Source organism: Triturus cristatus, chromosome 8 (assembly GCF_964204655.1).
Source record: "Triturus cristatus chromosome 8, aTriCri1.1, whole genome shotgun sequence".
Taxonomy (NCBI): domain Eukaryota; kingdom Metazoa; phylum Chordata; class Amphibia; order Caudata; family Salamandridae; genus Triturus; species Triturus cristatus.
This window is the reverse complement of record NC_140591.1, coordinates 889,892,612-889,906,528: the sequence shown is the minus strand read 5'-3', so window position 1 is coordinate 889,906,528 and position 13,917 is coordinate 889,892,612. Positions and strand designations below refer to the sequence as shown.

The window sequence follows — 13,917 nt, the reverse complement described above, 5'->3', positions numbered from 1 at the left end:
TTCAAGTCTGGCCTTTAAATGGGTGTTCACTACCTTTAATAGGAGATATGATGGCAATAAATGTAATTAGTCTTCTGCATCGTGGTTCGCGCAAGTCCATGAATTATTTCATTGATGTGGGGACTACACAGCCTCTAATCTGTGACCAGAGGTATAGGTCCTATACAGTTTGGAGGTTTCTGGTAACTAGGGGGGAGTTAGTTTAAGACGGCTGATTATTTTAACTATCACATGAAACGGCTTGCAACATGATTGTGCCCATTTGTGCATTTTTCTTTTTAAGACACTGACACAGTGCTGGTGTGCTGATGAACTGCAAAAGCAACAATGCATCTCATCATGTTTGTTTGTAGTGAAAATGGTTTTAATTTCTTCGATGTTTAGTGGCGTTTGCAGCTCAATTAATTTTGGTCTAGTACTTCTGGTTAATGACCAGACATCACAGTGCCATAGAGGTTTCTGGTTTGGAAAATGGTAGTTTGAGTAGTGTTGGGGAATAGTTTTTTTTTTTTAGGATTGAGCATACTTAAATTAGCGTGAACTATACTGTGTCTGATGAGTTTCATGAACATTTCACATTAATGGAGACTGCTCTGACTGCCATGGACCAAAAAACATTCTTGTAAAAAACGTTTGCCATTTGCAGTTAAGGTATTCATTCAGACATTAGATTGAAATATTAAGTGGTTTCCTTTACAGACTGTTATCATGCTTTGATCTCTGAACAGATCACTTGAGAAGCAACGGTGCTGTAGTAAAACAAAGTAACACGTCCAGCTGTGTTTAGGTGAAATCATGTAACATCCTCTTAAGTGTTGTTGTGCAGATGTTTTACTTCTAATGCTGCATTCAGTAACCAGTAAAGTTAACCCTTTGCTATGGGATATTGGTTGCACTGGAAGAAAGCACACAAAGGTGTCCCATTAGTAAAAGTTCATAGAGTTTTGCACATGCATCAGAATGGGTTGAACCTGGTCCTTTCTATTTGTACTAATTGCATATGAATATCCTCTAAATATTCCCATTTTTTTCACTCAGATTTTTTAAGCTAATTTACAGAGACATGCAAGAGTATGTAAGAGTGTACTAAAGGAGTCCTACTTTACTTAATCCACAATGCCTTTGTGAATAGGCGTCTGTGGGATCTTCGTTTTAGCCATATTCTGGAGGTGACGGGTATTTCAGAGAATATTGTAGTTGTAACTATTTATATAGCTCTTACTACCCCGACGAGCACGATACTCTGGAACCCAAGAAGGATTAGTGGTAAATTAGTATAGGGAAATGAGATTTAAATTGAGCGGTGGACATTTGAGCCGGTTAACTGGATTGAAAAGGATAGTGGAGGGATGGAAGAGTATAGAACAGGCTTCTTCAACGAGTAGCTTGTAAGCTACTGGTAGCCCTCCAGGTACCTGTAAGCTCTCCTGAGAGCAATCCAGTTTACTAAATTTGAGTCTTTGGCTTGGATGAATATATGTATACTAAAATTGAAAAGTGTTCATCTGAGATGAAAGGAATATGCTACTTACCAGTATGCATCTGTTCTTGGCATGTAGAGCTGCAGAGTTGTACACTTAGCATAGGTCGCCATCTGGTGTTGGGCCCGGATGTTTGCAGTTTGTTTTTCTTCTTGGACCGTCTTTGGAAGTCACGAGTTTGGTGACTCCTCCTTCGGTCCGTACTGCGCATGGGCTTCGGCTCCATCCTCAGATTGTTTTTCGCCAACAGGGAAATGATGGAGCGTAGTAATAACAGTGAGAAACCCATGTGTGTTGTATCTAAATAAGATGGACTGGAACGGATACAGGTAGCCGGGGAGGCGGGTGGGCGTGTACAACTCTGCAGCTCTACATGCCAAGAACAGATGCATACTGGTAAGTAGCATATTCCGTTCGAGGCATATGAGCTGCAGATTGTACACTTAGCATAGATTATATAGCAGTACCCAACCTTAGCGGCGACCACCGGTATCCGTTGCAGCTGTTTGAAAGAGTGTTTTTAGTACAGCCTGGCCCACCCTAGCTTGCTGCTGGGAATGCACATCTACACAGTAGTGTTTTGTGAATGTGTGCGGTGTAGACCATGTGGCTGCCTTGCATATGTCATCTAAGGGTATATTCCCTAGAAAAGCCATAGAAGCCCCTAACTTTCTTGTAGAGTGGGCTTTAGGGGGAACAGATAATGTTCTCTTTGCCTTATGATAGCAAATTTGTATGCATTTTACAATCCACCTAGCTATCCCTGATTTTGAGATGGGGTTGCCTTTATGTGGTGGTGAAAAGGAAACGAACAACTGTTTGGTCTTCCTGAAGGGTTGCGTTCTTTGTATGTAATATAGCAACGCTCTTTTCACATCTAGTGTGTGTAAGGCCCTTTCCGCAACAGATTGGGGTTGCGAAAAGAAGACAGGTAATTCTACTGATTGATTGAGGTGGAAGGGGGTAATGACTTTGGGCAGGAACTTCGGATTAGTTCGAAGTATGACCTTGCTGTGATGCATTTGTATGTAAGGTTCCTGTATGGTGAACGCTTGTATTTCACCAACCCTTCTAAGGGAAGTGATAGCTACAAGGAAAGCTGTTTTCCAGGTGAGAAATTGTAGCTCACATTTGTGCATTGGTTCGAAGGGCGGACCCATTAGTCGTGTAAGGACCAAATTTAGATTCCATACAGGGGAGGGTGGTGCCCTGGGAGGAATTACTCGTTTGAGGCCTTCCATGAAGGCTTTAATAGCGGGCACTCTGAAGAGTGACAAATGCTGTCTGTTTTGTAGATAGGCAGCGATCGCTGCTAGGTGTAGGCGTATGGATGAATACGCCAGGTTACACCTGTGAAGATGGAGCAGATAGCATATGATGTGTTGTATGGATGCATCTAGAGGGTTGATTGTATTGTTACGGCAGTACATTACAAATCTTTTCCACTTTGCGGCATAGCATGCTCTAGTGGTAGGACGTCTGGCTTCCATGATGATGTTCATGCAATCAGGGGGAAGGTTAAGGTACCCGAATTCTAAGATTTCAGGAGCCAGATCGCCAGGTTGAGCTGAGCTGGGTCCGGGTGCCTGATTTCTCCATGGTTCTGGGTTAGGAGGCATGGGGAAAGGTGCAGTTTTTGATGTGGTACCACTGATAGTTGTAGTAGCGTGGTGTACCACGGCTGTCTGGCCCACGTCGGAGCTACCAGAATGAGTGTGAGGGAGTGCTGTTGTAGTTTCCTGACCACTAATGGAATTAGTGGGAGAGGTGGAAAGGCGTATGCAAATCTGCCTGACCAGTTCATCCATATCGCATTGCCCTTGGACAATGGGTGTGGGTATCTGGCGGCGAAGCTTGGGCATTTTTTGTTTTCGTGGGTGGCGAAGAGGTCTATTTGAGGATGCCCCCACTGTCGGAAGAATGGGTGAAGAACTTGTGGATGCAGTTCCCATTCGTGTAGTTGTTGAGTCTGTCTGCTGAGCAGATCTGCTATGGTGTTTTGTACGCCTGGAACATGTTGTGCCAGGAGAAAAATGTTTTGGGGAATTGCCCATCTCCATATGCTCTGGGCTAAGCGGGAGAGCTGGGGAGAGTGTGTCCCCCCCTGTTTCTGTATATAATACATCGCAGTCATGTTGTCTGTGCGAATGAGGACTGCTTTGCCTGAAATCTGCTTTTGGAAAGATTTTAGGGCTAGAAAGATCGCCAAAAGCTCCAGATGGTTGATGTGGAGCGTTTTTTGCTGTGGCGTCCATAGACCTTGCATTGTGAGGTGTAAGAGGTGCGCTCCCCAGCCGGAGAGCGATGCGTCCGCTGTTAGAGTCACTTGGGGAACCGGGTCCAGGAACGGCCGTCCCTTGGAAAGGTTTGTGGTGTTCCACCACTGCAGAGAGTGATGTGTGCGGCCGTCCACCAACACCAGATCCGTCAGCTGACCCTGGGCCTGGTTCCACTGTTGTGCTAGGCACTCCTGAAGTGGACGCATGTGGAGTCTTGCATGGGGCACTATGAAGATGCAAGACGCCATCATCCCTATGAGCTTCATAAACACTCTTGCTGGTAGAGAGTGTTGAGGAAGGAATATTTTGCGTAAGGCTAGAATGCTTGTGATTCTGGCTGAGTTTGGATAGGCAATACCTTTTGAGGTGTCTATGGTGGCCCCGAGATATTGCTTTGTGTGAGATGGTATGAGGTGGGACTTTTGGTAGTTCACCGTGAAGCCTAGCTGATGAAGCAGTTGGATGGTGCTGTTTGTATGTTGCACGCATTGGTGGTAGGACGCGGCTTTTATGAGCCAGTCGTCTAAGTAAGGGAAGACGTGAACATGTTGACGTCTGAGGTGTGCTGCTACTACTGCTAGGCATTTGGTAAACACCCGTGGTGCAGTGGTGACCCCGAAGGGGAGAACCTTGAATTGGTAATGTTGCCCGTCCACCACGAACCTGAGGTATTTTCTGTGAGAGGGGTGTATTGGAATGTGAAAGTACGCGTCTTTCAGATCCAGTGTTGTGAGAAAGTCTCCCTGGCAGAGGAGTGGGAGGACTTGTTGTAAGGTGACCATGTGAAAGTGGTCTGAATGTATGTAGGCATTTAGAGGCCGGAGATCCAGAATGGGTCTGAGGGTCTCGTCTTTCTTTGGGATTAAGAAATATAGGGAGTAGACCCCTAGATTTCGTTGATTGTCGGGTACCTGCTCTATGGCGTGTTTCTGGAGGAGCGAGAGTACCTCTTGTTTGAGCAGTGTGGAATGCTCTTGGGACATTGGACGGTGCCTTGGTGGGATATTGGGTGGGGTAGATGTTAGCTCGAGGCAGTACCCTGACCGGATGATTTGGGTCACCCATTTGTCCGATGTTATGGACTCCCATACGTGGATAAAATCTTGTAGTCTGCCCCCGACCGGAGTGGAATGGTCTGGGGGGAGCGAAGGGGAGTCATTGTGCGGGTGGGGTGGCAGAACGGGTATTGTTGGTTTTGCCCCTGCCCTTATTGTTGTTGCCTCTGTAACCACCTCTTTGGTTGCCCTTTGAAAAGGTATTTTGAGGAGGGGATTTGTAGGAGGTAGAGGCATTATCGGTGGAGGAGCCTCTACCTGTGCCACGAAAGGACGAGCGTCGAAAGGAACGCTTAGAGGCTTGGGTCTGGAGCGCTCCCATAGACTTCGCTGTGTCTGTATCTTTCTTCATTTTTTCGAGCGCTTCGTCTACCTTTGGGCCAAAGAGTGTTTGCTGGTCAAAGGTGTGATTAAGTATTGATGTCTGGACCTCAGGCTTGAACCCTGATATCCTGAGCCAGGCATGGCGTCGAAGCAGGACACTGGTGTTTATGGCTCTAGAAGCAGTGTCTGCTGCATCGAGGGCACACTTAATGGAGGTGTTTGTGATTAGTTTGCCCTCCTGTATCAGGTCATGAGCTTGGCGTTTGTATTTCTCTGGAAGGTGCTGCATAAGAGCCTCTAATTCATCATAGTGTGCTCTATCATATCGCGCAAGCAGTGCTTGTGTATTTGCAATGCGCCACATGTTTGCAGCCTGGTAGGCGGTGCGTTTACCAGACGCGTCCAGAAGTTTAGATTCCTTGTCAGGTGGTGGGGCATCTCCTGAAGATTGGGAGTTAGCCCTCTTTCTAGCTGTGGAGACAACTAGGGAATCTAGAGGAGCAGGGCCCTTGATGTATGCAGGGTCTGTGGGTGCCGCCTTGTACTTCTTCTCTATTCTAGGGTTTAGTACTCTGGCTCTGACAGGGTCTTTGAATACCTCTGTAGCGTGCTTGGTGACACCCTTAAGCATGGGTAAAATAGCAGTGGAACGATCTTGTAAATCAAATGTATCCAGTAGGAAGTCTTCTTCCACTGGTTCCGTGTGCATGTCCACCCCATGGTAGTGTGCTGCTCTCTGCACTAAATGGTGAAACCCTAAAGAGTCCTCTGGAGGAGACGGCCTTGATGGGTATAGGTCGTCTTGAGGTACATTGGGTACATCAGGGTTATTATAATCCTCCCATGGATCTGGGGTCCCTGGTGGAGTGGGATCCATTGGGGCGTCCCCTGGGTCATTGTCCGGGTCCCCGTCATCCGGGTCTGGGGATGGGGCCGGATCGTAGTGAGGTAAAGGTGGAGGGGGTGGTGGTGGGAGGGGGGGTGGCAGTGGGGAGGGTACTCTAAGGGGAGAAGTAGCTGAGTCCCTCTTTTTGGGTGGAGGAGGAGGAGCCGGAGCCTCAAGGCGACGCTTCTTAGTAATCACAGTCAAAAGGCCAGTCTTTGGATCTCTGGACAAAGTCTTTTGTAAAGGGTCTGGTGTAAACAGAGCCAATGGCGCCGAGTCGTCTGTCGGCACCGGCGATTTCGGAACCGGAGGTTTCGATGTTCTGTGTACGCCCTGCTTTTTGGAGGTCTCCGTGTGTTTCGGCGTCGAATGCTGTTTCGGCGCCGGAGCGTCGGTGCCGACCGATTTCTGTTTGTGTTTGGTCGGCGCCGAGTGTCCAGGCTTCGGCACCGGTGGTTTCGGAGTCGAGCTGGATTTTGCAGGCTTCGGTGCCGAGTGGTGTTTATCGGCACCGGGCGTCGGCTGGCTCGATCCCGAGCTGCCGTGAGACTTTGAGTGCTTCGACACCGGGCCCGAAGGTGGGGTGATCGAGGCTTTGGTTTTGGTTTTGCCCAGGCCGGCAGGCGAGGGAGTAACCGGAGTCTCTTTGGTTTTCGGTGCGGGGCTGGGAGGGGGCATTGTACTCACGGCCCGCTGTCCTGGTGTTACGTCCTCCGGGTCGGAGTCGTCGGCCTCGGAAGCGCTGACGATGTCTTCTCCCAGTTCGGTGTGTGTCTGCCCCGAAGCTTCGGCGTCGTCTCCGAAGATGTCCGGTGGAACTGTCGAGGATGAGTGCGCCATGGTGCGTCGAGCCTTTCGATCCCGGATCGTTTTCTTCGATCGAAAAGACTTGCAGGCGGGGCAGTCTCGAGCCTCGTGTTCCGGTGAGAGGCAAAGGTTACACACCTGATGGAGGTCGGTGTGGGGAAATTTAGACCCACATTTTGGGCACTTTTTAAACGGAGTCCTTTCCATCGGCCGGGACCGGAGTCGCGGAGGGCCCGAAGGCCGGTGTCGATGTACGGGATGGAAAAAGTGCCGCTTCGAGAGATGAAGATGATGAAGGAACTCGAAGAATCGAGGATTTTCCGTCGAGGCTGGAACCGTAGAAGTTCGAAGCCGGAGTACGAAGGATCACATCCGAGCCCGATGGCGGAAAAAAACAATCTGAGGATGGAGCCGAAGCCCATGCGCAGTACGGACCGAAGGAGGAGTCACCAAACTCGTGACTTCCAAAGACGGTCCAAGAAGAAAAACAAACTGCAAACATCCGGGCCCAACACCAGATGGCGACCTATGCTAAGTGTACAATCTGCAGCTCATATGCCTCGAACATGTATTTTCAGACCTCACAAGCTTGTTTGGAGAAAAATGGCTGAATTTCCAAAATATATTTATAGCTGATGTGTATACCCTAAATCATGTGGCACTGGAGGAAACCTATTACCGATATTATTACCTTGGAGCCAGGGGTTTCAGCTGCTGCTGTGTATTATCCATATAAAGGCATTCCAAGTTGACAAAGTATTTTTTACATTGCTTTTGGCAACCATGCCTGATGCACTGAATTTATCATTGCTGGCAACCCTGCACCAAGGTGACCACTGCTGTTAATCTTGCATAGGGTGGCTACCAAGATAATCTTGTCTGGTGTGGTCATTATTACAACACTAATAATATCAATAGCAAGGGATAATTTTCATTGTTATGTTATGTTATGTTAGGGAGATTTCTAAAGCGCGCGACTTACCTGGGGGCATCTCGGCGCTAACTTAGTGATAAACTGATGGAGGAAGTCAGAGCCGAAGTTACCCGAAGATCAGAAAAGCTTTCAGTTGTTTCCTGAAAATGCTATAGGAAGTACATTTGCGTAAGGCAATAGGCAATTGACTCCAATAGCGAGGGGCAAGGTATGAGAAAGCCTTTCTACCAGTGCGAGAAAGACTTATTCGGGGAACCATTAGAAGTCCTAAGGAATTTGATCTAAGGTTGCGAACCGATACCGGTTTGGTGAGCTTCCTTTGGAGGTAGAGGGGGCCTTTGCCATTTAAGGCATTATAGGTGAGGCAGCAGATCTTAACGTTAGTTCGCTTACTGACCGGTAGCCAGTGAAGCTCTCGCAGCAGAGGAGCTGAAGGGGAGCCAGCTGGGCGATTCAGAATCATTCTCGCTGCGGTATTTTGAATCACCTTCCACTTTGTGAGCAGCGTCGAACCTATTTCAGCCAGCAGTGCATTTCCATAGTCAAGGCGACTGATCACCATGGCCTGGACCAGGGTTCTGCGATATTTAATGGGCAGGTAGGGCAAAATCTGACATAGGCTATAATAGCAGGAGCTAGAGACAGCTGCTATATGGTCTTTCATAGATAATGCACGGTCAAGTTTCAGTCCCAGGTTTTTCACCGATTGTTTTGGAGAGGGGGTGGCTCCCAGCTGGGATGGCCACCAGCCATCCATCCAAAAGGTTGAGGCTTTCCCCATTAACATGACCTCGGTCTTGCTTGGGTTCAACTGAAGACAATTCTCCGTCATCCAGTTAGAGACTGCGAGCATGCCTGCCGAGAACCGGATTTTCTCAGATTCTGTGTCAGGGCCAATTGTAAACATAAGCGGAGTATCATCAGCATATGAAATTATTTCGAACCCCAATGGCTCTACAACTTTTGCCAATGGGGCCATATAAACATTAAACAATGTTGGACTGAGACAGGAGCCTTATCCAAGCGTGTTTTCTATGAGTGATAAGGCCCTAGTATAATCGTTTGATGTCTGTCAGAAAAGAAGTTCTGCAGCCATTTTAGAGCTGTGTCTTTGATACCACAGGAATATAGTCTCTCCACAAGCTTAGCGTGTGAAATGGTGTCCAACGCCGCGAAGAGATCTAGGAGGATCAGGATTACTGATCCTCCAGCTTCCATTTCTCGCCTCAGGGAGTCAGTCACTGCCAGGATAGCGGTCTCGGTACTAAAACCTGGACGAAACCCTGATTGTGATGGGTCCTGGAGGTTGTTGGATTCAAGGTAGAAACTTAACTGCCTGTTTATTGCGGTTTCCAATTGTTTACCCAACTCGGGTAACAAGGATATGGGCCGATAATTACTAAGTACCTGAGGGTCTGCAGCTGGTTTCTTTAATATAGGGCGAACATATGCTTCCTTCCAGGAGGTGGGGGGATTATGCCAGATTGAATTGAGCAATGACATGAGTTCATGACCTCATTTGACGTAATTGGTTCAAACTGCTTGAGAATACTGGCTGTCGGTAAACCCAATTGTATAGGTCTGATGTGGGGTTCAGTATTCTGAGACGTGGTAGTAGTAAAGTTGGCATATATCTGCGCGATTTTATCGTGAAAATGGGCTGCTAAAGAGTTATTGTTCTTGTGATTCTGTCAGAGACGGTCTACATGCTTGGGGTGATACAAAATCTTTGACTATGTTAAACAGAGCTTTGGATGAGTTACTGACCTGATCAATTTGGTGCATTATGAAGGTTTGTCTAGCAGTTTTTATATTTTGGTGGTATTTGGACAGAGATAGTTTGTATACCTGTCTGTCCAGCGAGTCTTTACTGACTCTCCAACGTCTCTCCAGGGTTTTACACCTGGATTTCTCAATATGAAGCTCCGCGGTGTACCAGGGGGCAGATTGATGCTGTTAAGCTGAGCAGTAGTTTTGGGGGGGAATTATGGAATCGAATGCTGTCACTAAGACGGAATTGAAATTCTCCAGCATCCCAGAGACATCGGAGTCAGCTGGAGCGCTCTCCGATGAGTATGGGCGGAATACCTCCTTGAAAGCATCCAGGGATAGGTTATTCCAAGGTCTACGTAGCTCCTTCTTTCGAGCTGCATTTCCTGTTAGCGTCTTAATGGACTGAGATTGTATGGAAAACATGACCATAAAATGGTCAGACCATGTTAAGGGATAAGGAGGATAGCAGGACAGATGATCTATATTAGTAAAAATTAAGTCCAGGGCATGTCCAGCCCGATGAGTGGGAGCAGTGACCTTTTGAGAAAGTCCAATTAGATTCAGGCTAGCTATGAGGTTGTTCACATCAAGATTCGATGGGTCTTCGCCGTTAAAGTCTCCCAGCAGAATAAAGTTGCTGAAGGCTAGGACTTGCATGGCTATCTGCTCAATCAATTCATTTGAAAAGTTAGCTCTTGGTCCTGGAGGCCGGTAGATCGGAGCTCCATTCCAACTGTCAGATGGAGACCTGGTCATTTTAAAGATGCCCAGTTCCAAACTGTCATTGCTAAGGGGGGGGGGGGGGGGGGGTATCCATTGAACGTTGAGATGGTTTTTGAAAGCTATTGCTATACCACCCCCCTTTTTCCCATCCCTGTCAAGATGAATACATTTATAGTCATCCGGGATGGCCAAGTTAATCTGGGGATGGTTAGTGGGGTTTAACCAGGTTTCGGTAAAGAAGCAGAGGTCTGGGGAATGAGAGTTAATCATGTCCCATATTTCAATGGGATGTTTAGCTAGGGATCTAACATTACATAGGATATACTTGGGGCTAATATCATCTTGGTCAAGTGCATTTAAGAGAGGCGGTGGGCCAGAGATGTTTAAGTTTCGTTGAAAAAAGCAGGTCCTGCACGCTACTGGACCTTCCAGAACTTCTGGGAACTTTCTAGGGAAACATATCTTGGGAGAGAAGTTGGTTAATTCCCTAGTTCTGATGGTTAACAGGGTTTTGGCTGAATACATTATACGAGGCGTAGAAGAGGCACTTAACCTGATTTGAGCAGCATTTCCTGCCTCGGTCGGGCACAGACTGGCTTGCCTTAGGCGCGCGTCCGCTGTGCGTGCGCTCAGTCGCGAGCATTTATACAAATGAGGGCAAAAGAACTAGCCCGCTACCTGATTGTTAGCCCCCAAGATGGCGGCCATCCCAAGCAGACCGTCTACTGTTGCAGCCAAGTTACCCCGAACAGCGTCTACTCAGCTGTTAGGTAAGTGCAAAAATGGCAGAGTACAGGTTTAAAAAGACAAGTGCCGATTTTAAAAACAGTCAGGAGTAAAGATAGGTGATGTGGACTCCTCGCTTCCGCCTCAGGAATCACTAAGTGCTCATTGAGCATAAATAGCTCTTATTACAGAAATGGTTGGTGACCCCTGGTCTAGAAAGTGTTTTTTGGGAGATCATAGTTATAAGAGGGGATTTGGAAAGGGTAAAGGAGATATGGAAGAGAGAAGATGCTCCAGAAATGGATTAGAGAAATCATAGTAGTAGTAAAATGTGTTTTTGGGAAGAGTAAGGACAAAAGAGTCTATAAAGTTATTTTGGAGATCATAGTGGTAGAATGAGGATTGGGATGAGTCAGAGTGGTGGTAGATATATTGAGAGATATAGGGTGAAGAATAGACTAGTGCATCAGAGAATGTTTTTTTTAAATATGTTGTACAGTAGGAGAAAAGGGATAAAAAGATACATAAGTACATAGAGGATATACACCTATAAAGGTAATATATAAATATTTAAGTTGCATTTAATAAACAGACTCAAGGATAGCTGTACTTAAGCCAATTTGAGTATTTAAAAGCATGTTTTCAATATTGCAGCAATTGTAGATATAGTAGTTATATTGAGATAATTTGATGGATAAAGGCGAGCCATAAGTTCGGTGTGTATATATATATATATATATATATATATATATATATATATATATATATATATATATATATATATATATAATCTACTGGCAGTCGCCAGTAGATAGTTAGGACCTATTTTCCATAGGAAATCCGCAACATTCTATTGGGAATATCTTTGGAGCCGATTAACGAATCTTCGCGAAATTCTCCAAACTTTTGCCCAGTCCACTCCGCTCCTACCCTGAAAGTTTTGCGGTGATCCGTGAGGCGGGGGCCGAGAAAAAAGGGGGGTCCCAAAACGCGTTTTCCCCATGCAATTTCCCATAGGATCTGTTGTCGCAGCTACAGTCCGAACCGCTGAACAGAATGACACCAAATTTGGCAAAGAGGTAGTCCTCAGTTCGGACTCGTGCCTTTTGCATATTTGGTGTGAATCTGTTCGGTAGTTCCTGAGAAAATTAGGGTAAAAAAGTTAGTGATATCTATGGCCGCGGAGGATCCGCGGACCGTACACGCACCGTACGCGCACCCTCCCCCAACGGAGCGCGCACCCTCCCGATCACGCGCTGAATGCTAATTGGCTGTAGAGTGTCTCTCTACATTCGAAACCAGGAACTGTTGGCGGTCATTTTCTGCCTCGGTAGAAGCGAGGCTGAAGATGGAAGGGGAATAAGTGTGTAAAAGATATAAAGGGGGTAGAGTGGAAATACTCTGACCCTCTAGATCTGCTTAGGGGGTCCCAGAAGGACCCCCTGTGGCCCCCCCTTTTAAAAAAAAAAACGGCGAAATGCGCGCACGGTGCGCGCATCCTATCGCGTTGGATGCACAGATTCTCTCGCGGTGGGTGCGCGGATCCACGGCAACGTTTTTTGAAACACGACAAGAAATCATTGGTTGTATAACAACTTTCTACACTGAAAGGTAGGGTGTATATTTTTGTTTTTTAAAGGTATGATTGTTATTGGTTAACAAAAACAGATTGTAAGGAACATTATATATGATAAGCGGATATGTTGAAAAGTCAAGCACACTTCCTGTCTTGTGTAGGAACATTGTGTGCTGAACTTGTGACCTGTGAGCTCAGTGCAGTGTTCCATGACCTGTTTCTATGGTAACAGGCAGAAGGCAGATTGGGGGAAGTGTTGAAATGTATTTCAGTTGGAAAGGGTTGAAATGTTTAACCAATAGAAATGTGTGTTTGCTTTTGAGGTTGTGTGAAGGATTGTGATTTGATGTTTACATGTATATGTGTGGAAAATGAAAGGGAAACTTTTCCATTCTTTGCTTTTGCTGAGAGGTGCACAGTGCAGAGATTCTGTAAAAGAAAATATGGTGAGTGATTGATATACTCCTTAATCTACAAAAGAACTTGAAAGATGAGTTATTTAATTGTGAGGGGATGTACGAAGACTATTTTGATTTTAATCAGACTAAGGTATTTTTCCTGCTAAAGTGTAGGGAGTACTTTTTTCTCTACAATGTGTGTGCATGTAGAAACCATTCTATGATAGGCATTTGTGTTTATGTGTTTGTAGACAGATAACTGTGCAGTTTTTATATTTTGGTAGAATTAGAAACCAGTCATTGTTTATGAATTTGTGAAATTAGTTATGATATGTTTCTATACTAAAATGTAGTACTACTTCTAGATGTGTTTTGATATAGTGCAAGGGATAGTGTTTGTCTAGAATCACACAGCGAGTCTGTGTGCATTTGGGAACCACTGTGAGAAGCATTTGGTAATATCGTGTATTTGCTGACAGATAACTGTTTTAAAACCAGCCAGGTTGTCAAGTTTTAGTAGCATTAGAAGACAGTTATGGCTTATGCTTTCATTAAATGAGTGAGGCATTGACAGTAAATTGCAGTCGTGAAATATGTAGATTGTGTGCAGTTCCCTTACCACTTGCACTGTAGTGAATGAGTTTTGGTAAGCTCATAGGGATAGTGGTGCTTGTCTAGAATCACACTGGGAGTTTGTGTGTTTTTGGGATCAGTGTGAGAATCATTTGGTAACATCATGTATTTGCTGACAGATAACCGTTTTAAACTCTGTCATGTTGTGAAGTTTTAGTAGCATTAGAATCCAGTCTTTGCTTATATGTTGATTAAATGAGTCATGCTTTGACACTGATGTGCTGTACTTAAATATGTAGATTGTGTGCAGTACCATTAACTCTTCCAGACTAGTGAATGAGTTTTGGTAAACTACTAGGATAGTGTTGCTTGTGTAAAATCA

At 45.8% G+C, this 13,917-nt stretch overlaps 1 protein-coding gene across 1 annotated transcript in view; it reads right to left on the bottom strand.

Annotated features, from left to right (window-relative positions):
- POLA1 (DNA polymerase alpha 1, catalytic subunit) overlaps window positions 1-13,917 on the bottom strand; it is a 2,011,520-nt gene that overhangs the window by 1,798,573 nt on the left and 199,030 nt on the right. The window lies entirely within an intron of this gene.